This window comes from Mobula hypostoma, chromosome 15 (assembly GCF_963921235.1).
Source record: "Mobula hypostoma chromosome 15, sMobHyp1.1, whole genome shotgun sequence".
Taxonomy (NCBI): domain Eukaryota; kingdom Metazoa; phylum Chordata; class Chondrichthyes; order Myliobatiformes; family Myliobatidae; genus Mobula; species Mobula hypostoma.
Window position 1 is genome coordinate 48,697,715 of NC_086111.1, and position 23,967 is coordinate 48,721,681.

General features: G+C 37.7%; 1 protein-coding gene across 3 annotated transcripts in view; it reads left to right on the forward strand.

Annotated features, from left to right (window-relative positions):
* Nucleotides 1–23,967, forward strand: part of fhit (fragile histidine triad diadenosine triphosphatase) — a 1,013,122-nt gene that overhangs the window by 117,903 nt on the left and 871,252 nt on the right. The window contains exon 1 of one of the 3 annotated variants that reach the window (XM_063068398.1): nt 9,989–10,058. The exons of the other annotated variants lie outside the window; for them this stretch is intronic. The gene's annotated coding sequence lies outside the window, so the exon portion shown is untranslated. Of the gene's footprint in view, nt 1–9,988; nt 10,059–23,967 lie in introns of those variants that run through there. 3 annotated transcript variants of the gene reach the window in all.

Here is a 23,967-nt window from a genome sequence, read left to right on the forward strand (position 1 = left end):
AATTATGAGGGGTGTACATAAGATAAATGCAAGCAGACTTTTTCACTGAGGGTGGGTGGGAGTAGAACTAGAAGTCATATGTTAAGGGTGAAAGGTGGAATATTTAAGGGGAACTGAGGGAGAACTTCTTCACTCTCAGGGTTGTACAAGTGTGGAACGAACTGGCAGTGGAAGTGGTGGATGTGGATTCAATTTCAACATTGAAGAGAAATTTGGAAGAATGCATGGATAGGAGGGGTATGGAGGGCTATACTCCAGCTGTGGGCTGATAGGACTAGGCAGAATGTCAGTTCTGCATGGATTGGATGGGATAAAGGGCCTGTTTCTCTGCTGTAGTGACCTATTAGAGTTAGTTCAAAATATACAATTAGGATCTTTTCATTTATATCCAAAAATATTTTTTTAAAGTAGCTGCAGGAATACTGGATTCACTTGTCATCATCTTCTAAAATTTCCTTGATTTTTGGAATGGTTTCTTAGTTTGGAGATTAGCAAATATGACAGTGTGTTTTAAGAAGAAAGGAAGCAGAAAACACAGGCATTGACCTGGTTAGCCTAATATCAGCTGCTGGTAAAATGCTGGAATCTATAATAAGGAACATGGTATTCAAGTATTTAGAAACAACCCATAAAACTGAACAGATTCAACAAAAGGTTGGAGTTCTTTGATGATGGAACAAGCAAAATAGATGAGGGGGATATGGTGTATATGGATTTGCATAATGCTTTTGATAAGGCCCAGCACAAGAAATTGGTGAAAAATATTAGAATATTTGCAATAGTGAAGGTTAAGAATAAATTTAATGGATAGAAAACAAGGTATATGAATTAATCAACTTCTGTTAGTGTGTTACTACAAGGCATTGTGTTTGGACTCTAGCTATTCAACAGTCTATCTCAATGGTTTAGCTGAGTGGACAAAATCTAATTTTCCAAAGTTTGCTAATGACATAAAACAGAGTGGGATTGTAAGTAATGATGAGAATAAAGTTTGCAAAGGGATAGTGACAAGCTTGCTAAATTGGCAACAATAGCAGACAAAGAGCAGTGTGGAAAAATGTGTGATTATCCATACTGTTAGAAAGGAACACAAATGCTGAGTATATTTTAAATGTAAAGATTCAAAATATATTTATTGTCAAAGTGTGCATGCAGTATATAACCCTGAGATTTGTCTTCCCACAGACAGCCACAAAACAAAGAAAAACATAGAACCTGTTCAAAGTAAAACATCAAACCTCCAATGCGCAAAAAAAGAACAAATCACTCAAATGGCAAAAAAATGAACAAAAAGCACAGAATATAAAACATCAAACCACAAATTAATCGAACAGTCTAAGAATGTTCAGTTTAGTTCAGTTCAATTTAGGCACTGTATTATTTGTTGACTGCAGGTTGCAGAGCCATTCTGCTCTGATCAAAATTGTACAAAATAGCAATAAAAAAGGAGTAACCAGAAACACATCATAACATGAGCTACAGAGTCCAATCCACAACTGTGTTGATTTAATCTTGCCCATGAAGACAGATTGGCAGTTTTTATGTTCAAAGTCCTTGTGTCTTTGTACACAAATAATTGAAAAGTAACATACAAAAGCAGAATATTGTTAGAAAGGCAAACAGTAAGTTGGTTGCTTTTGCAAGAAGTTTTGAGTGCAACGGAAAAGATGTCTTGCCTCAGTTACATCGTGGCTTGAGACAGTACCTGAATTACTATAAGCAGTTTTCGATTCTTTAACAAAAAATGATATACTTGCTATGGAAGGAGATCACAGAAGTTTTATCCGATGTGTTCCTTGGATGGGAATTTTGTTGTATCATGAGAAATGGTGGGATAGTGGCACAATGCAGAGAGCTATTATCTCACAATCCAGAGAGTCTAGGTTCAAGTCTAGATTCAATTCAATATAGTGTACAGTGAGTACAGCAGGGGGCTGAATACACAGCCTTGTGCGGCATCGGTGCTCAGAGTGATTGTAGAGGAGAGCTTGTCCCCTATTTTTACAGCCTGGGTCCTGTCTGTGAGGAAGTTGAAGATCCAGCTGCAGATCTGAGTGCTAAGGCCCAGGTTCCGGAGCTTAGGAATACTGGTCTGTCTGGAGTTGCACAGTCACTGTGATAATCAATAAAGGGGACTAACCTTATGGTTTGAGATGGGTCTGGTGAAGCCCAGTGACTACTTATTGGCAGCTAACAAAACAAAGAATAGAACTAAATACTTTATTAATAACACTTTTTCTGGTAAATGATCACCACAAACAATGGAGAGGCAAGTGGAGGTGAAGATCGAGGCAAGTGGGTGCGAAGCAGAGTGGCGGTGAGAGGAGGTGAGGCCCGTCCACCAAAACCGAGAGTGAGGAAAGACCTGAGGTTTGATTGATCTAAGTACCAGGCTGATTTGGAAAGGTCGGGTATGAGCCAAAGTGTGGTGTTGGGGTCCTGTCCAAGAGCGTATCAAAGTGATACGACCTGGGTCCTAGAGTGAGGAATGACCTGATGTTCGGACGATTTAAACTTTGGGCCACATTGAAAAGGCAGAGTGTTGGGACCAGAGGTGAGGGTCCAGCTTAGTTCTGCTCACTGCTCTGCAATGTTTACTCAGCTCTACGCTGTACTGAGGCTGTGGCCTGCTCTAGTTGCTGCTGGCTTTGTGTCTGTGGACTGACTTGTATTCTGAATGCTATTTGCCTACTTTTATTGTTAACATGATCCCTTTGTTTCTCTCTCTGCACATTGGGTGATTGACAGTCTTTCTGTATGGGCTGTTTTGGGTTTCTATGTTTTGTGGCTGCCTATAATGAGACAAATCTCAAGGTTTTATAATGTGTACATACTTTGATAATAAATGCACTGTGATCTCTGAGCTTTGAATTTTGACCACAACATGAGTATCTTCCAAGCATAGTTCCCTCTAAGCTGTGCGTGTGTGCGCGTGCACACGTTTTTCAACCAGCGCACAAAGGAAATTAATGTGCACACAAAATGTTTGTTACCTAAAATAATGTAGTAATTAATAATTGTACTTATTGAAAATAATATTTTAGCTAACTGTTTCTGTTAACTAGTTAGTCGGTTTTTCAAATACCACAATACACGTCTCTAATTTACGTCACCTCACCTTTCCTGTTCCAGTTTGTACAGCTGCATCACCGCGGCAGCCATGTTAGGCGGACAGTGTTCATATTGTAAAGTTTACAAAGATCTGTTTCAAATTCTGTAGATAGCTTACTACGTTTTTATTGGAAAAAATATTGATTCACTATGACGAATTCAAAAGAAGCGAAGGGCATGAAGAGTAAAAGAACTGCAAATTTGTATAAAGTTGAATGGCTTAACAAAATAGTAGAAACTGCTACACCGAAAGCTCATGAGGTCATGAACATACAGCTACGAGAAATATTTATGTATGATTCGGAAACTGGAGTTATCCGTTTGTATTGTCGTGATGCAAAAGTTGCTGGAGAATTTGTTAGTGGAAAGAAGTGGGATGATATTTGGAAACTTGACTTTTTGAAGTGTCATTTGGCAAGTAAATCGCATTTGGACGATGTACAAAAGCTCATGCAACAGAACCCGTCATTACCTGTTACAGGAGTGCTACGCATGTCACGGTTGAGTGCAGATGAGTGAGAACGAAAGCGATCAAACCCAGGGGAGATCAAAGTTGAGGTACAAGAATGGTCAGCTTTTGATTTCTCCGCAATTGCAGATTGTGACTTAACATTTCGCGATGACCAATTTAATGCCTTATGTCTAAAATATCATGATTTTCTAGCTAAAAATATTGTAATAGTTAAGACAGTTTAATGATTTCAAATTTTCCGTGCAAGAAAAAATTAAATCCAAAACGATTTCAAACTTTGCTCAAATGTTGGCATTTGTACTTCAAAATGAATATTTTTGCGACCTTGCACAGTTGATGGATGGACATTGGGGGAACCTTTCTTGCGTCTACTGCGGACTGTGAGTGAGGTTTTAGCCTAATGAATCAACTCAAAAACAAGCTGAGAAACCGTTTAGGTGAATGCCATTTGGATATGTTAATAAGAATCAAAAGCTATCAATTGGATGGAAGTTCTATTAGTCAAGATAGAGTTTACAAAGAATGGCTAAATGCCAAAGACAGGAGAGAGAAAAAAATAACTGAGTGACTTAAATATGTATGTTATTTTGTTGTTGTTCTGTGCAGTTAATATTTTGTAAACCTACATAAACTGTGCCATGTGTGCATTCAGTGCGTACATACTTTTGTCACAGGAAAAAAATTTGCACAACATAATACTTTTGCGCACACTGACTACTAAAAATTAGAGGGAACATTGCTTCCAGGCCCTACAATTTCTTACTGATTCCTTGTTTGTTAGGTTAATTCGCTATTGTGAATTACCCCTAGTGTGTAGGTGAATGGTAGAATCTGGAGGTATTGATGCAATGTGGGGATAACAAGGGTTAAATTAGGATTGGAGTAAATGGGTGTTGGTGGTACATATGGAGTTAGTTGGCTGAGGTCTCTCAGTAACTCCCGCTATGACTCCAGATCAAATATTATTCCACTGAATTATAAATGAAAAGTGACTTCATTGAAACGTTCAATGTTTTGAGAGGCTTGACAGGGTAGGTTCAGCAAGAATGTTTCGCATGGCTAAATAGTCTAGAAGAAGGCTGCATGGTCTCAAAATGAAAGGTAGATTGTTTAGGACTGTAATGAGGGAAATGTCATCACTAAAATGGTGGCAGATCTGTATTCCAGACAATGGAAGAGGCTTAATCATTGATAGCATTCATACCTGAGATCAACAGATTTCTGAATATTGAATGAATCAGTGGCAGTGGGAATCAAGCAGAATTTGAGATAATATACCAGCCACAACCTTGTTGAATGACATAGCAGGTTTAGTAGGCCAAAAGACATTCTCCTGCCCTGCTTTCTTGCATTCTGTGAAAATAAATGATCTCTCCCTTTCCAACTGGATTCTTCTGAGCATTAATCTGGCATTAAACTCTCCCAAATGAATTTAATTCATTAAACTCTCCCAAATGAAGAAACAAAATTCTTTTTACCTTCACTGGAGTGAACAATGACAAATTTTATTTACTCACAGAACATCCAGCTTTTAACTTTAATTTTGGAGTCACAGAACGCATTGGAACAGGTCTGTTGACCACTGACTCCACTCCATGATCCTACAGTAGATATGATTTTTATTCTTTCCACATTCTGATGAATTTCCCCCAAATTCTAACACTAACCTACAAAACTAGAGCCAATTTACAATGGTCAATAGAGGAGACTGGAGCGCCCAGAGGAAACCCACACCAGGACCACCAGACACAAAAAGCAGTTACTTTCCCCGAGCATAAGGCTGATCAATACCTCCAATCACTAATCTACCCCTCTACACCCCTAACCACCACTATTGTATCATTTCCTGTCAGTCACCTTATGTACAGACACTCCTGTGCCCAGAGTCATTTTATGGATGTACAATTGATGTATATAAGCTATCTGATGCATTTATATTTATTGTGTTTTTTTTATCTTATTGTTTTTTTTGTGCTACATTGAACCTGGAGTAACAGACATTTTGTTCTCTTTTACACTTCGGTATTGAAAATAACATTGAACAATCTTGAATAATATTAATATCAAATATCTATATTCAAGCTGGTTCAGGCTGGTGGGGCTCGTCAGCCTTGGATGGCAGCCCACCTAAGAGAAGGAAAACTCTGATTTTAAACTCTGCTACCTTGCAGCCATACCCAGCCCATGGGAAAGGCTTCGGGAGTAAACCCCGAGGAAGAAATCCGGAATCGGGGTCCCTAAATTTGAAGTTGTTTACAATTTCACTCTGGCAACCTCTGCAATGTGGAGAGCGGGACTGCATGGACAACAGCCGGCTTTACAAATCTTCCCGCCCAGACTTGAGCTCTGGAGAGGATGCAGTCCACCAGAGGCACAACCCTGTGATCCCCTCGGATCGACAGCAGCCTACCAGATTTAAGCTATACATAAGAACATTGCCCTCAACAACCCCCAGCTGTCCCCTGCTTTAAATTAATCCAAAACTCACTGTCCTGCTTGTTGCTTTACAATGGCTTGTTTCATCCATGTATGAAATTTAAAATTCTGAAGTTTGCATCCAACTGTCCAAACGCTAAGTATGTTGAATTATTATGTTCTAACAGAATTACTGGTTTATCATTTTTCTAATAACATTTAACTCATTGTGAATCATGGAACAGGCTAATAACATGATAATCTGCAGTTTTAATGATGCTGGATTAATGAGTTCCTTGATGAATTAAGTGTCTAAAATATGATTTCAAAGATTATAGTATTTAATAATATAATTTGGAATTATCTATGCAATTTTATTTGCAGTATGGCTGCATTCAAATCAGTACTGAATATTGGAAAGAAGTATTAAGGGCAAGCATATCACACTTCATAAATTTGATAGTCCTTGAAATGCATAATTAACAACAATGATAAGGGCAATGCATTATTTAATTAACACTTCACATGATTAACACTTTACAAATGTGCAATCATCTGAAGTTTAAAGAACTTACAAGAAAAACCTGAGCAGCTGTTTTAATGGCTATATTTAATCTCTGAAATTAGTGATGGTAAGTACTACCTAAGTGTACCAGATTCAAGCTATATGTAAGAACATTGCCCTCAACAACTTCCAGCTGTCCCCTGATTAAGAAGTTATTTTACTGTTCATCTATGTTACCTTGGCCCTCACTTACTTAATTTAGCATACTCTTCTGTCCAAACTAATTGTAATAAAAGTTTACTGAAAGTAAAAGGTAATATGAAGACTGTGGGATCTTGATGTACACTAGGACCAAAAATCTGCTTGAGTAATGAGCTTGCAGGGCACAGAGAAAGCAATGAGAGTGGGAGTGGAAAGTGGAAGAATTATTCAAGTTAGATTAATAAAATGCATGAAGTTTGATGTAAGAATGCAAAGAGGTAAAGAAAAATAAAGTAAACATTTTTAGCTACGTAAAAGTGATTTCATCTTTAATTGCTTCCTTCCTGGACTAGAGTGAATGAAAACCATAGGAGGGACATTAAAACTCCTTATGTTGTTAAGGTTATTCATCTGTACTGAAATACTTTTTTCAACTGCTCTTTCATTTCTTTTAATAATTATTAAACACCTGTCATCTGTATGACCTCAGCAAAGAACAGAAATAATCTGCCATTTTGTTTTCTTGCTCACGTCAATACTCTTTTAAATAAAATTATTTCATTATAATTTTTCCCATGCTGACTGCAGAATAACAATACACTAGTGTGATCACTGTAAACTTCAGTAAGGCAACCCACTACAAGACTTTACCCCATTGAATTTTCATGTGCGGCTGCAATAGAATTACAGCTGGCTCAATGCCCACAAATATGCTGTGCCCAGAATTTCATGTGGTGTTCAGGTTGGAAACATACAGATTTCTGTAGGTGAAAGTTGGCTGAAAATGTCAAAGTAAGAAAAACACTAATTGTTCATTTCACATCATAATATTAATGGTCCAAACATTCATCAGGCTTAACTTGGAAAAGCACATTTCTGTGGCAGGGTTGGGTTGGTTGTGGGTGCAGTTGAAATGGAAAAGTTGGCATCAAACTAGCATTTAAGTCATGCATGTGATTTAATGCAGGCAACTCTGTTGGGAGAAATGGGTTACCAAGTTCTATATGTTAATTGCTTAATTAGAGTGATATTAATACTTACTATAAAGTCAGATTCATTCATTTCTTTATTATAAACTCATCAATCATGGCAGACTGCCGGTAGGATGTGGCAATAGATATTCATAAGTCATATCTGCTTTATTAGCTGCTTGTGGGAAGATTTATTTTTAACAGTACAGAGAAAGCCTACCTTTTGCACTTTGGATGCCTAGTCAGAGCCCACTAACTTAGATCCTGTGTAAACTAATGGACTTTGAAGAACTGTATTAGTGCATAGCTGTTGTGATACTGCTTTGCACTAGCTGTGTCTTGTGCCACTTTCTGTAGTGTTAATGACTCAGTTATTGAAGAGTAATCAGCGTGAGGCAGATTCCATCGACATTCATTAAATATATAAATCATTGGTCTGCAGGTATCTAACAATCCTGGCACTGGCTCCTTTCTTAACTACCCACGTGTACCCCTATATTTGTAGTAAAACTCAGTGAAGCAACAATAATTTGCTATAGTTTAACAATGATTGCTATGCTGCGCTTGTTAATTGTGTCAGGAGTTCATTATTTGGTTGGGATCCTTCCTGGATACAGTCATCTTTCTTCTGGAAAAAAATTGTTTGAATCCATAATCAAAGTAGTTGAGGTTTATTTTAGTGTAAAGACAAAGAGTATGGCTGGAAACTTCAGAATTGGAAATAAAAATTTATGTGAATCTACATTCTATGTAACTTCTGTCTTAGATTTTGAAGGAGATATTACCTTAATCAATCTACATGTGAAGGGGTGGTATCATACCTGGTGTAATACAAAGATTTTATTTCTAAAGTAACAAAATGTTATATTTAAATGCATCTTTTGAAATCTCTTTTTTCCATTTTATAAAGACCTAACTTAATTTTTTTCTGAATTTTCTAGTCTAGAAAAATGTAAAAAACTTCTGATTATACATTGTACCTTTAAACGCTATTCTGTAAAAATTCCAGGGTTTATGACAAATCATTGTCAGCAAGCACTGAATGCTTATTAGTCATGTAATATTCTGACTAACGTAGCAATCTAACATCGACTGTTAACAAAACATGAAATAATGATGCAGCGTTAGCACAGTACCCTTGCCAAAGTAGTTGAAATATTTTCTTTGTATAACATCAGTAGATAATTCAATATGATATTAATCTATTTTAATAGATAAATGAATACAAAAGAAATCTTGAGACTACAACACATTCAGTTTTTAAAATTGCTACTGTGACAGCTGCAAGAGATGCATCAACCTTACAAGGATGAGTTATCACCGGAAATACAAATCCAATTTAATTTTTCTTTGTATTGGTGTGTTGAATTTGACAAAATTCAGAAGAGTTAATATATCTTAAAACCATTCAAAGTTTTAAAATGATTGGTTTCACCTTTAAGTACTAAGAATTTACGTATCTTAATGTTTTTGCAAACTTTTGATATTGTGAAACCTCATCCACTTTTAAAAAAATCTCCAGACTGGCCTGTTCTACTGTTTTTTAGCTGGTGATACAGTTTCCACCTTTGGTAAATTCAGTTTTCATTATTCTTCTGTCCATGTACTTCATTTTAATTTAAAAAAAAACATTTCCCAGGATTTAGATTTTCACTCTCATGTCTAGCACCAGTTTTCCATCCCTAATTTCCATTCCAGTGAGTCACATTCTTGAATCACGGTGTTATTAATTATGAGGCTTAGAACTTAGATCCGATGATGATGATAGTGATATGGAGCTGATCAGAATCAGGTATATTATCACTTGCATAAACACAAAATACTCTGCAGATGCTGGGGTCAAAGCAACACTCACAACCTGCTGAGTTCCTCCAGCGTGTTGTGAGTGTTGCTTATCACTTGCGTATGTCATTAAATTTATTATTTTTGTGCAGTACAGTGCATGGCATAAACAGTTATTACTTTGTAAGTTACAAAAAAAAATAGTGCAGGAAAGGAATGGTGAGGTAGTGTTCATATGTTCATGGATGATTCAGAAGTCCGATGGCGATGATCATTGGAGATGATCAATGATCGTGTGTTGGAGATAATGATTAATTGGCAGTCTTGTGTCACAAATGTTACTTGCCACCGAGTAAACCATACCTGAATAGTAGTTAGGACTTTCTACATGGAATCAAGGGCTCTGTTGTTTGCTGAGGAGTTGCAATTGGGATTCAACATTGTGCAATCTTCAGGAAATATTTTCATTTCTCATCTTATGATGGACTAAAAATTCCAAATGTGATTAAGTCTAGAATACTGTTTGAAGAACTCCTGCCATGATGTCCCAATGCGAGGATGTTTGACTTCCAACAACTACAACCATCTTCCTTTGTGCAAGGTATGATTCCAATAAAGGGAGTGTTTTTGCTTAACATGTCCATTGGTGTAAGTTTTAAGGCTCCTTGATGCCATCCTCAGTCTAATGCTGCCTAGCTGTCAAGGGCAGTCACTCTTACTGCATCTCTGGAATTCAACTCTTTAATCTATCTATGGACTATTGCTCTGATAAGTCCCAGATTGGAGTGTTCTGGCAAAACTCAGACTGGGCATTAGTGAGCAGGTTATTGGAGAATCATTACCCTTTGCATTATCAATGAAATCTTCCATCCACCACTTCACTGATGAATGAGAATAGGCAGGTTGTGTAATAATCAGCTAGAGCGAATTTCTCCCACTTTTTGTTCACATGACATATTTACAATTTTGTACATTACTTGGCTACCAGTCTATAGTGGGTTATGTTTTGTAACTTTAAAACATTAAACTAATTCAAAGAAAGACACGGGGGTCTGAAATGTGTGTCCAACTTTGAGTTTACTTTAAGCAAGGTGCACGTATCATGTGGTAGCATGATAATGTATTGAATTCACATATTTATGCGTATAACCTGCATTTATTTAAATGAACAAAAATGCTTAATCTACCAAGATATGTACACAATTACTCAAATATTATTGAAATATTAAATACACAACTCCACTTTTGGAGCACATGCATTCAGTACTGCAGCTGGGATGTTGGCTGGTCTAAGAACTTTGCGGTATCCAATGCTCTGAGGCATTTCTTGACATCATGTGGGAGGTACATTGAATTGGTTGAAGAGTGATTACTGTGATTGTGGGAATTCTTTCAGAAGCCACAGAATTTTATAAAGAAAAATTCCAAGAGAGAACTTGCCACCTCTGGTTAACTTAATAAGATCAAGATTAGTATTAATCATAAAAAAAGAAATAACTGTACAAAGACAGATAACATGTCAGAAGATTGGGAGGAATATAAAAAGACAGCAGAGAACATCTAAAAGATTAATAAGGAAAGAATCATTCAAGTATGAATCAAAGCTAGATGTATAGAAGCATATTAGGAATTTATAGTGATATTTTAAATTAAAGTTAGCAACATGCTTGCAAGTCCAATAGAAAGTGAGTCTGGGGAATTGCTAATTAAAACCAAGGATATGGCATATAGTTCAATGAATGCTCCTCTTCATTCATTGATCCAGGCTTAATCACTTCACATCATAATGGTAGACTGAAGGGTATGCTGAGTGACGATGATATCATTTGTTATGAGGTAATTTCTGCATTTGCAACAGATAGAACGGAGAGGATGAGGTCAGGTACCTCATCCTATTTGTTGATTAACTCACTACTGGCTACAGATGCACTCTAGCACCTGTGTCTTCCAATATTCAACTGGCTCTGTCAGTGGTAGTGCTACCAAGACTTTGCTGATGATAGACAGGTCATTTTTGAGTCAAAATACATTCCATGACCTTCCTACTTATAATGATTTTTTTTTTCAAGTGCAACCCCTGTATGCAAGAGCACTAATTCATCAGTTAGAAAGCATGGTAGCTGGTAATTAGAAAGAGCATTACTTGACCGAATTTATCTGATGCCCTGAAAGTGCATGTTACTGTCAGAATAAAAGGCAAGGATACAGGTTCAGGAAACATTGTTTTTTGAGAGATATTAGGGCCCTGGTTAAGAAGAAGGAGGAGGTATATAGCAGATATGGGTAGGAATGAGTAAATGACTATAAGAAATGTAAGAAGGAAATCAGGAGGGCTGAAAAGAGGCATGGGGTTGTTCTAGCAGGCAAGGTGGAGGAGAATTCCTGAGCTTCTACAGATATTAAGAGCAAAAGGATAACAAGGGACAAAACTGGTCCCCTTGAAGATCAGTGTAGTCATCTATGCATAGAGCCGAAAGAGATGGGGGAAATCTTAAATGGATCTTTTGCATCTGCATTTTCTCGGAAGGCGGACACAATCTATAGAAGTGAAGCAAAACAGCAATGAGGTCGTGGACTGTGTACAGATTACAGAGGATTGGGGTGGATAAATCCCCAGGGTCTGACAAAAAGTTCCCTCAAAACTTATTGGAGGCATAAATTGCAGTGGCCTAAGCAGAGGTATTTAAAACTTCTTTAATCATGGTTGAGGTGCTGGAGGATTTAAGGATAGCTAATTTTGTTCCGTTGAATGACTCTAAGAATAAAGTGGGAAATGATAGGTCGGTGACCCTGATTTCAGTGGTGGGTAAGTTATTGGGAGCCATTCTAAGGGACTAAATATATAAGCATTTAGATAGACAAGGATTGATTAGGGATAGACAACATGGCTTTGTGTATGGTAAGTCAATATGACTGATCTTATAGAGTTTTTCCAAGGTATTTACCAGGAATGTTGATGTTGTCTGCATGGACTTTATAAGGCCTTTGACAAGGCCTCATATTGGAGGTTGGTCAAGAAGCTTCATTAATTTGGCATTCAGGATGAGGTAGGGAATTCGATTAGACATTGGCCTCACAGATGAAGCCAGAGAGTGGTGGTAGATGGTTGCATCTCTGATTAGAGGCCTGTGACTAGTGGTGTGCTGCAGGGCTCAATGCTGGCTGCATTGTTGTTTGTTTTCTATATCAACAATATGGATAATAATGTAAACTGGATCAACAGTTTTGAGGAAGACACCAAGATTTGGGGCATAGTGGACAGCAGGAAGGCTATCAAAACATGCAGTGAGATCTGACGAGCTGGAAAAATGGGCTGATGGAATTTAATGCAGGCAAGTGTGAGATATTGCTCTTTGGGAGAACAAACCAGGGTACGACTTATACAGTGAGCGGCAGGACACCAAGGAGTGGAGTAAAACAGAGGGACCTGGGAATACAGATCCATAATTCCTTGAAAGTGGTATCAAGATAGGGTCATATGGAGAGTTTTGGCACATTGGCCTTTATAAATTGAACTATTGAGTACAGGAGTTGACATGTTTTGTTGAGGTTGTATAAGATATTGGTGAGGCCTAATTTGGATTACCGTGTGCAGTTCTGGTCCACCTACTTGCAGGAAAAATAAGATTGAAAGAGTGCAGATATAATTTGCAAGGATGTTGCAAGACCTGGGGTCCTGAGTTACAGGGAAGATTGAATAGGTTATGATTTTATTCCTTGGAGCGTAGAACAGTGAGGGGAGATTAGATAAACGTGTGCATAATTATGAGGGGTATAGATAGGGTATATGCAAGCAGACCTTTTCTACTGAGGTTGGGTAATTTCCAAATGACGCTATTCTAATGAATTGCTAAGACACGAAGCTCTATTGCGTTTGATAAATCCCACTACCTGTGTTTGTTCCCTGTGTCATTCCCAGTGCCACAGTGTCTTTGCTATCTCATAAATGGAAGAATGTACAAGTGACATCTGGCAGGAACTGTTTGAGTTGTCCCGATAACTTTTAATAGCTAGCTGCTATGAAAGTTTATTGAATTTCTTTTAAAAGTATATGATCAGAGATATTTAAGAGTTCAGAATATTTAATGTTCAGATGGTAAGCATATTTTCACAAATATCCAGGAAATTTTACTGTGTAGAAGGTGAAGGCAAGGACAGTACTTGGAACAGAGGAGCAGGGGCAGGTTATGTAGCGCCTTCAGAATGCTACATTCTTCACAAATATTATGACTAATCTATCTCAGCTCAATTTTCCGCACCCCAATCACTATTTTTCTAGATGCTTTCAACATCCATCAAATGAAGACAAGTGATTTCTCCTTAAGTGTGTAACTTGTGATCTTCTGAATTTACCCCACCGTTGTAGGCTGTGAGCTGCCAAAGAATGATTTTGTTTGATTTTATCCTCAAGCTGTCAAGATATAGCTGTAAATCTGGAAACCTGTGGTGATAGTGCAGGTTCTTGACCCTTTCAAATCTCTGCAGCAATCTTAGACATCAAATACTCTATGAAATCATAGTACCGTGAAACTGGGTTGTTAGCAGTGATACTGAAGCTTATTCTCGTTCTTATCATTTACATTATATGGATTTGTTTAAGGTTGAGGTTAATATTTATTGCAGTTACCCCTGCTTAATCTTCTGATGGTATTAATCGTAGTGTTAGAAACATAGAAAACCTATAGCACAATACAGGCCCTTCAGCCCACAAAGCTGTACTGAGCATGTCCTTACCATAGAAATTACCTAGGGTTATCCATAGCCCTCTATTTTTCTAAGCTCCATGTACCTATCCAGCAGTCTCTAAAAAGACCCTACCGTTTCTGCCTCCACCACCGTCGCTGGCAGCCCATTCCACACACTCACTACTCTGCATAAAAAAAACTTACCCCTGACATCTCCTCTGTACCTACATTCAAGCTCCTTAAAACTGTGCCCTCTCTTGGTAGCCATTTCAGCCCTGTGAAAAAGCCTTTGACTATCCACACGATCAATGCCCCTCATCATCTTATACACCTCTATCAGGTCACCTCTTATCCTCCATCACTCCAAGGAGAAATGGCGGAGTTTACTCAACCTATTCTCATAAGGCAGGCTCCCCAATCCAGGTAACATCCTTGTAAATCTCTTCACTCTTTCCATGGTTTCCACATCCTTCCTGTAGTGGGGCAACCAGAACTGAACACAGTATTCCAAGTGGGGTCTGACCAGGGTCCTTTGTAGCTGCAACATTACCTCTCAGCTCTTAAACTCAGTCCCACGATTGATGAAGGCCAATGCACCGTGTGTCTTCTTAACCACACAGTCAAACTGCATAGCAGCTTTGAGTGTCCTATTGGCTCAGACCCCGAGATCCCTGTGATCCTCCATACTGCCAAGAGTCTTACCATTAATACTATATTCTGCCATCATATTTGACCTACCAAAATGAACCACCTCACACTTATCTGGGTTGAACTCCATCTGCCACTTCTCAGCCCAGTTTTGCATCCTGTCGATGTCCCGCTGTAACCTCTGACAGCCCTCCACACTATCCACAACACCCCCAACCTTTGTGTCATCAGAAAATTTACTAACCCATCCCTCCACTTCCTCATCCAAGTCATTTTATAAAAATCACAAAGAGTAGGGGTCCCAGAACAGATCCCTGAGGCACACCACTGGTGACCAACCTCCATGCAGAATATGACCTGTCTAGAACCACTCTTTGCCTTCTGTGGGCAGGCCAGTTCTGGATCCACAAAGCAATGTCCCCTTGTATCCCATTCCTCCTTACTTTCTCAATAAGCCTCGTATGGGGTACCTTATCAAATGCCTTGCTGAAATCCATATACACTACATCTACTGCTCTACCTTCATCAGTGTGTTTAGTCACATCCTCAAAAAGTTCAATCAGGCTCATAAGGGGCAACCTGCCTTTGACAAAGCTATGCTGACTATTCCTAATCATATTATGCCTCTCCATATGTTGCTGAAAGGATTAAAAATAGTATTAACATTATAATTTCAGTCTGGTTAGCTGTCACTCACGTCTCTTATGTTGTGGCCAGATGTGGCTTGCAAATCAAATTATTTCCAAGTATGTTTTATCAGATAATTAAAAAGTGTGCTGATCTAAGTAATCTTAATAATAATAATAATAATACTTGATATAATCCAAGCAAAAAGTGCATATTTATTTACTAGATTGGGGAGGAGGGAGTTCTTTTTTAATTTGGTTGAATGACTTGCACGTTGAATTTAGTGATAGAATATTTCCCCTATGCAAACAACAGGAATTTCCCTATGTGGTCATTTTATCGGTAATGCAAGTGATTTAGTATATTTTTATAGGCACTTAGTCAATCAAGATGAACAGGAGTAAGGAGTTTCCACAGATAACAAGTCCCAACAAATCCCCTCACGTGTACTCAGTACACAGTCCAAGTAACAAGTCAAGTCAATTCGTTTATTGTCACTTAACTATATACGTGTATATATGGCTATATATGTTATAATGTACATAGAAACAAGGCTACATTTCTTTGAACCAGGGTGTAAAGCACAGTAGTTTACAAAATATATGACAACTCAGGAAGGCAGGAATAAAATCTACGGGTGAATCACGCATAAATAACAAACTAAAATGCATTAACTTTAAATATTAAGGTACAGAACAGATTAACTAGTGACACTTTAAGTGTGATGCTGCCTGGAGTTCAGAAGCCTAACGGCTTGGAGAAGAAACTGTCTCTCATTCTGATTGTTCTTTTTTTTTATGTATCGTAGTCTCCTACGATATTCTCTCCACTTCTCTAAAAGCAATCGCATTAAGAAGTTTAAATATGCAGTTGGCAATCATATTTTAAAACAATAATCATAAAATATGTATACATTTCATGAAGTCATCTTGAGAATGCTGTACTTAGCTTACAAAGGACTATGTGATGTTTACCACAGCAGACTTGGGGAAAGCAGTGGGATATTGATGCTCTACTCCAGATGGCACCAGAGCTGTGACCATAGGAATAACTTTAGTGTATGTCCCAGCTCTTCTGAAAACATGTAATTGTTTTTGTGTAGTCCAGTGTTGAGATTGGATCTGGGGCTGACCTTGCATGTGAACAACTCAATGGACAATGAGGACTGTATGTAGTAAAATCATTTGGTCTGCAAGGCTAACTGAAAGCACATTAAACTGCTAAGCAATACATCAAGTTGATATCAAAAACACTGGAAATTTAAAAGAAACAGAAAATGCAACAAATAATTAGAAAATGAGACATCAGATTCAATTTTCTTTGTCTGATTTCCTTATGTTGTTATGGATTAACGTAGTCTGTCTCATTCTGACAGCAAATGGTTGGAAACAATGTTGACCTGGTGAGATTTACAGTATGGAATTCTGCACTTGGTCTTCGGCAAGTTGCAAGTTTTGGTGTTTTGTCGCAGTTAACTATTTGGATCACATTTTGAGTTGAAAAATATTTTAATGCAGTAAGTGAATGTTTCTCAGATTAAAAAGAAAGATTGTGTTAGCATACAAATTTTATTCTTTTAACCCAAGATTTATAGTTAAATCAGGATGCAGACCAACAGCTATTCTTTGATCTTTTGTTTACACATATGATTGGCACTCCAGCCTTTACAGGTGTCAGCTTCAAATTTTAATTTCCTGTTTCTGTTATCTTTAAATTTTACTGGTGCAGAGTCAAATATTTTAACTTCTTCCTTTGAAATATTAACATCTGATGTACTAGATCAAAAAAAGTGGTATAGAGGTAGCTGAAAGTTTTGGGTTTGAAAGTACAAAAATCTGCATAATATATTCATCTTCTGTGGTACTGCAAAAAAATTTGCAGTATTTGTTTAGCCTGTTTAGAGAGAATGAGTGTAATTAGAAGAGCAATGCAAGGAGTTTAAATTGAAATACACTTGCAGACTTGCAAAGTAATCTGTTTTCTTACTGGTTACACTCTGAAGATAAAAATCACTTGCAGTGTTTTGTACTTCGTGTGATTTACTACAGGAAATGTCAAAGCAATTGAATGCAGAATTCCTTCCTCCCCTCCCATAGGGAAGTTCATTTTATGACATTTATTCAATTTGTTTGTTGAATTATGGTACTGCTGATGGTTCTTTCATTTAAAATAATCGAAGAAATGCAAAAATATCCCAACAACACAATTATAATTTGTGGAGTTCAGGGCAACAATTGCTGCTCTTAATTGGGTTGAACCCTCCATGACAGCAAGAATTCAGTTAGGTTGTGGTTTGATTGCAGTTCTTATTTAAATTAGAATTGGGAAGTTTGAGGCCAGAGATACAAAGTGAGGTTAGAGGCAAAATGAATAATGAAAACCCAAAGACTTGTACTTCATAATTCTCAAAAAGGTACAAATTTCATTTTACCTGCTATAGGCTGTTGAGGCCAGTATTTTGTTTTAATGTGAAATGTAATGAATGGTATTTCTTTCCCATATTTATGGTGGTTGTATTTGAGCTTGTACAGGTTTCCCCCGTTATCCGAAGGTAGAGTGTTCCTACGAAACGGTTCGTAAGCCGGAATGTCGTAAAGTGAATAAGCAATTACCATTTACTAATATGGGAAAAATTTTTGAGTGTTCCCAGACCCAAAAAATACAAAATCATGCCAAATAAAACATAAAACCTAAAATAACAGTAACATATAGTAAAAGCAGGAATGATATGATAAATACACAGCCTATGTAAAGTAGAAATACTTCTCTGCAGCATTGTCTAGCGCAGCGAAAATCTCACAGCAGCACTCTCGACGGAAGTGCTCTCGGTAGAAACCTTTAAGCTATGAAGCTGCCAAATCATACCAAATAACAAATCATACCAAATAACACATAAAAATACACAGCCTATATAAAGTAGAAATAATGTATGTACCGTGTAGTTTCACTTACCGGAATCAGGAAGACTCCAGTAAATTGCAGTTTTGTCACAGTTAAACACTTGCTTATACGAATAACCACCTTCTGTAATTATTTTCTTCAGTTCTGCTGGGAACTTTTTGGCAGCTTCAGTATCAGCTGAAGCACCCTCTCCAGTAAATGTTAAACTATGAAGCTGCCCTCGCCTCAGAAACCGATCAAACCACCCATGACTACCTTTAAATTCCACTTTCGCAACACTTTCATCACTATTGTCCAGTGCTTTCTGTTTCAGCCTATTAAAAAGACTGACTGATTTTTTCTTAAGTATAAGAAAACTTAATGGAACACCACGCTTTGTACATCCATCAATTCACTCAAGCAATAGACTTTCTATTTTATCCATTATTGGATGCCAACTAAGAGAGACCACTTTGCTACGAGCAGAACCAACAGTAACATCAGCAGTTTTCAAAATTCTTTCTCTCTACGTATAAATAGCGCGAATGGTGGACGCAGGCAAGTTCAATGCGCGGAAAATGTCCTTACTTCGTTCATCACGATTGAAACGCTTAATTATTTCTAGTTTTACGCTAAGTGTAACACCCTTACAAGCTCTTTTAGGCTTTTCCAATACTGTACCTTAGAACTTATCTTGCTAACGGATGCACAAAATAAATCGAGATAAAGCACAGATGCACGTGTTTAAGCAATGCCGGCTAGAATGCAGTTCCAGGGGAGGAGCTTGGCTGTTCAGGCGTGCGCTTCCTTTTTTCATAACAGTGAAAACTCCTCTGTTAGCGAAAACAGGTAACTAATGTAGGTCTTTCGTAACGCGAGGTGTCGTAAAGCGAACGTTTGGAAAATGGGGTGGCCACCTGTATCCCGAGTAATTAAACTGGTACAAAACCCTAGGCTGCCATTTACTCGACAGGCCCAGAGATGCAGGTAAACCTTGAAAAAATTCAAAGGTGTAAAAGAGCACGGGATTTGAAAGTATCTATGTTACAGAGATGGAAAGGGTAATTTTTGGTGTGAAGTGTCAGAGGCCTTGTTCGGATTACCGTGAGATATGGTTGAAATCGTGATCTAGGCTTGAAAATACAGAGTGAAATTCATAGTCAGGTTATCCACCTTGTACCAAGAGCCAGAGGTAATTGTAGCTTGACAAAAAAAATTGATGCACGTCAAGTAGTCTGAAATACGACCATATATATTAGGAACAGGTGCAGGGCACGGCCTCTCAAGCTTTCTTAGCTGTTTAATAAGATCATAATGTATTTAATTGCAACAGCATCATTGTATATTGTACACTGCCCTTGAAGCGATTAATTTCCTAAGACTAGTAGCTCCTATTTTTACCTCAGCTGTCTCGTATTGGTGACCATATCTGCCATCGAGATCCTTTGATTGACAGCTCAGTCAAGTCACCTTTCATTCTGTTCATCAACTTCAAGCCTAGACTATCCAATCTAGATAAAAATCAGCTGTATTTGTCATATGTACTTGAAGGATACAATGAATTGTGTCATTTGTGTTAACAACCAACACAGTCCAAATATGTGCTGGGGGCAGCCTGCAAGTGTCGCCACACTTCCAGTGCCAACAGAGCATGCCCACAATTTACTAACTCTTACTAATCCTGTACATCTTGGAATAGTTGAGGAAACTGAAGTACCTGGAGGAAACTCATGTGTTAATGGGAGAATGTAGAATTTCCTTACAGACAGCAACGGGAATTGAACCCATATCACTTATGCTGAAAAGCATTGTACTAGCCACTATGCTACCATACCACCCTATTCTCGTACGATCAACCTGAATTCTAGCTATTACTGGAGGAAAATTTATCTGAGCTGTTATCAATGTCCTTCCTGAAGCAAGGAGAACAAGATGGAACAATTCTTGGGTGATCTAACTAATCCTTATGTAACTGAGGTATATCCTCCCTACTTGCACATCAGCTTCCTATTGCAATAACTGATACCATTCTGTTCATGTTAAGTGCATGTATACTTGCATACCAGCTTTTCACAAATTATATAGAAAGACACCTAGGTAAACTCTTTCTGAGTTCCACCATCTCTAATACTTTGATAATGTACTTTCTTTTTACATTCAAAATGGATGTTGCACATTTTTTTCACATCATACCCGATTTGTTAGATTTTTGCTTGCTTACTTGACCTACTACGTTCATTTCTTGTCCCCTTAAATCCTTTTCAACATGTTTTTCCACCTACATTTATTTATTATAGGCAACCATGCCAGACCTGCCTTCATGTATGTCGGTTATATAAATTATAAACAGTTGAAGCCCCAGCACATTTCCCTGTGGCACACCGTTCACATTTCAACAAATAGAAAAAGATACATCTATCCCCATTTATTCTCGGTCAGCTAGACTTGCCATTTGATAAGAGGTTGCATCCAAGTTTTTGGTTGAAGAAAGACACGAGTGGCAATTGGAAGTGGTTCCAATTAACAGTGTGAAAGTGAAGGTGCTCAATACTTGGGGTTATTGCATTTAGCCTGAATGAATTGTTAACAGAGTAATGGTATGGATCCTACCTAAACTTCCTTGGGAAATGCCACATTGAAGCCTTCTTTTATATTTCTTGTCCTTGTAAATACTGAAAATTACTTATGCTGTGTAATCTGCATTTCCTGAACAAATATTAACAAGGTAGAAATTGTTTGTATTATGGATATTTTCAGAACAGAGGAAGCTCCTTGAACTTTATAACTTATCCTACACAATTGTTTTGTCATGCGTTTTATGATATGGGCCTTGTTCATGCAACCTGGAAAAAAAAACTACTCTCAAGTAGGTAGAGTGCCTTTAAAAAGTATTCACCCCCCCCTTGGAAGTTTTCATATTTTATTGTTTTACAAAGTTGAATCAGTGGATTTAATTTGGCTTTTTTGACACTGATCAACAGAAAATACTATTTTCTGTCAAAGGGAAAACAAATTTCTACAAATTGGTCTAAATTTATAACAATTATTAAACACAGAATAATTGAGTGCATAATTAATCACCCCTTTCAAGTCAGTATTTAGTAGATGCACCTTTGGCAGCAATTACAGCCTTGAGTCTGTGTAGATAGGTCTCCATCAGTTTTGCACATCTAGACTCTGCAATTGTACCCCCAACTTCTTTATAAAACTGCTCAACCTCTGTCAGATTACACGAGGATAGTGAGTGAACAACACTTTAAGTCCAGCTGCAAATTCTCAATTGGATTGAGGTCTGGAGTCTGACTTGGCTGCTCCAGGGCACTAAATTTTGTAGTTTATAAGCCATTCTTGTGTAGCTTTGGCTTTACACTTCGGGTCATTATCTTGCTGGAAAACAAATCTTCTCCCAAGTAGCAGTTCTCTTGCTGTCTGCGTCAGGTTTTCTTCCAGGATTTCCTTATACTTTGCTGTATTCATTTTACTCTCTACCTTCACAAGCCTTCCAGGACCTGCTGCAATGAAGTGTCCCCACAGCATGATGCAGCCACCACCATGCTTCACCGTAGGGATGGTGTGTTTTTGACGATGGGCAGTGTTTGGCTTGCCCCAAACATAGCATTTAGTATAAAGGCTAAAAAGCTCATTTTTGGCTTCATCAGACTATGGAACCTTCTTCCAGCAGACCTCAGAATCTCCCACATGTCTTCTGGCAAACTCGAGCTGAGATTTCAGGTGAACTTTTTCTCAGTAGCAGCTTTCTCTTTGCCACTCCCCCATAAAGCTGCGACTAGTGAAGCACCCAAGCAACAGTTCTATGCATAGTCTCTCTTATCTCAGCCACTGAAGCTCGTAACTCCTCCAGAGTTGTCATAGGTCTCTTGGTGGTCTCCCTCACTAGTCCCCTCCTTGCACAGTTACTCAGTTTGTTGAGGATGACCTGCACTTGGCAGATGTACAGCTATGCCATATTTTTTCCATTGCTTGATGATTGACTTAATTGTACACCAAGGGATATTCAGTGACTTGGAAATATTCTTGTATCCATCTCCTGACTTGTGCTTTTCAATAACATTTTCATAGAATGGCTTGGAGTGTTCTTTTTGTCTTCATCCTGTAGTTTTTACCAGGATACTGACTCAGAGACAGTTGGCCCTTCCAGATGCAAGTGTATTTTTACTACAATCATTTGAATTACCTGGCTACACACAGACGATTTCCATTTAACTAAGTACTGTATGTGACTTCTAAAACCGATTGGCTGCACTAGTGATGATTTAATATGTTACATTACCGGGGTTGAATACTTATGCAGCCAGTTATTTTATGTTTTATATTTGTGATTAATTTAGATTACTTTGTAGACATCTGTTTTCACTTTGACACGAAAGAATTGTTTTCTGCTGAGCAATGTCAAAAAAAGCCAAATTAAATCCACTGTAATTCAAAAACATTAAAACTTTCAAGGAGAAGTGGGGGGGAAGGTTGAATACTTTTAAGAGGCACTGTAAATAATGAGATTTAAATACATATTTAGAGAAGAAAATTAAAAATTTTCTTTTCCCCAACCTGCCATCTTGGTAATGGAAATCATGTGAGAATAACTCTGGTCCTGACAATTCTTTGAGGTATTTACTTAAGCTAAAATTGGGTCTGAATTTCATTCAAAGCAAGCTATTCGAGAGCCTCTTTCTCTGGAAAAACAGCTTCACATTGATCTGAAACAATTTATGATTTCAACTTGGCTCTTGGTAGCCTACTAAGTTAAGTAGATCTATAAACTTAAACAATATATTGTATTCATTATTTTTAAACCTCATTCAGATTACATTGTAAAATCATTACGAATAAATGTAATTATACATGCCATTTGAGAAGGAGTTCCGTCCAATATACATCTTATACTTTGAACTTTTATTTTGCGCATTTATCTACATTACATATGCAGTGGAGAAATTGGCAGTAGCAGAACATCGCATACACAATGGCCACAGGATTGACTTTGACGGTGCAAAACTACTGTGCCACGCCAATGGCTTTTGTGACCACTTGGTGAAGGAAACTATTGAAAGAAGACTAGAGATTAAGAATTTTAACAAAGACGAAGGTCTTATTCTTTATTAAGGTCTGACTCTTTATATGCTGGGAAAGCACTGGATCCTTTTTCTCTTAAAATCATTGTTTAAATTCAACCTGTCTTGTTTACTAACGTCCTGTACATTTGGTTTTCTAAAGCCTTAGTATAATCCTCAATATGAGGAGTTCAAAACTGGCTCCTTTAACTCCCACTAACATCAAGTAACTGGAACCTTTTTTTAAAACATGCTATAATTGAAGCCATGCATCTGATATTGGGAACACAGACTATGAAGCTCACACACATGAATAAATCAAATGGAAGTTCAGGATGGGATCCATCTCTTACATGGTTAATAATTTCTTTCTGTGTGTGGTTGCAATACATGTTGATAGATACTTCGGACATTTCCTAGATCTTGAATCTTTAACTTCCCAATTTTGCAAGATTTATCATGGCTGAAAACAGTGACAGTAACCCTTAATTGTGAAATCCAAGTCACAGAACCATATTTGATTTCATGGGAGAAAACAAAGCATTTGAGAGAATATGACATGGAAATTAAATAGAAACCACAAATATTTAGAAGATGGACA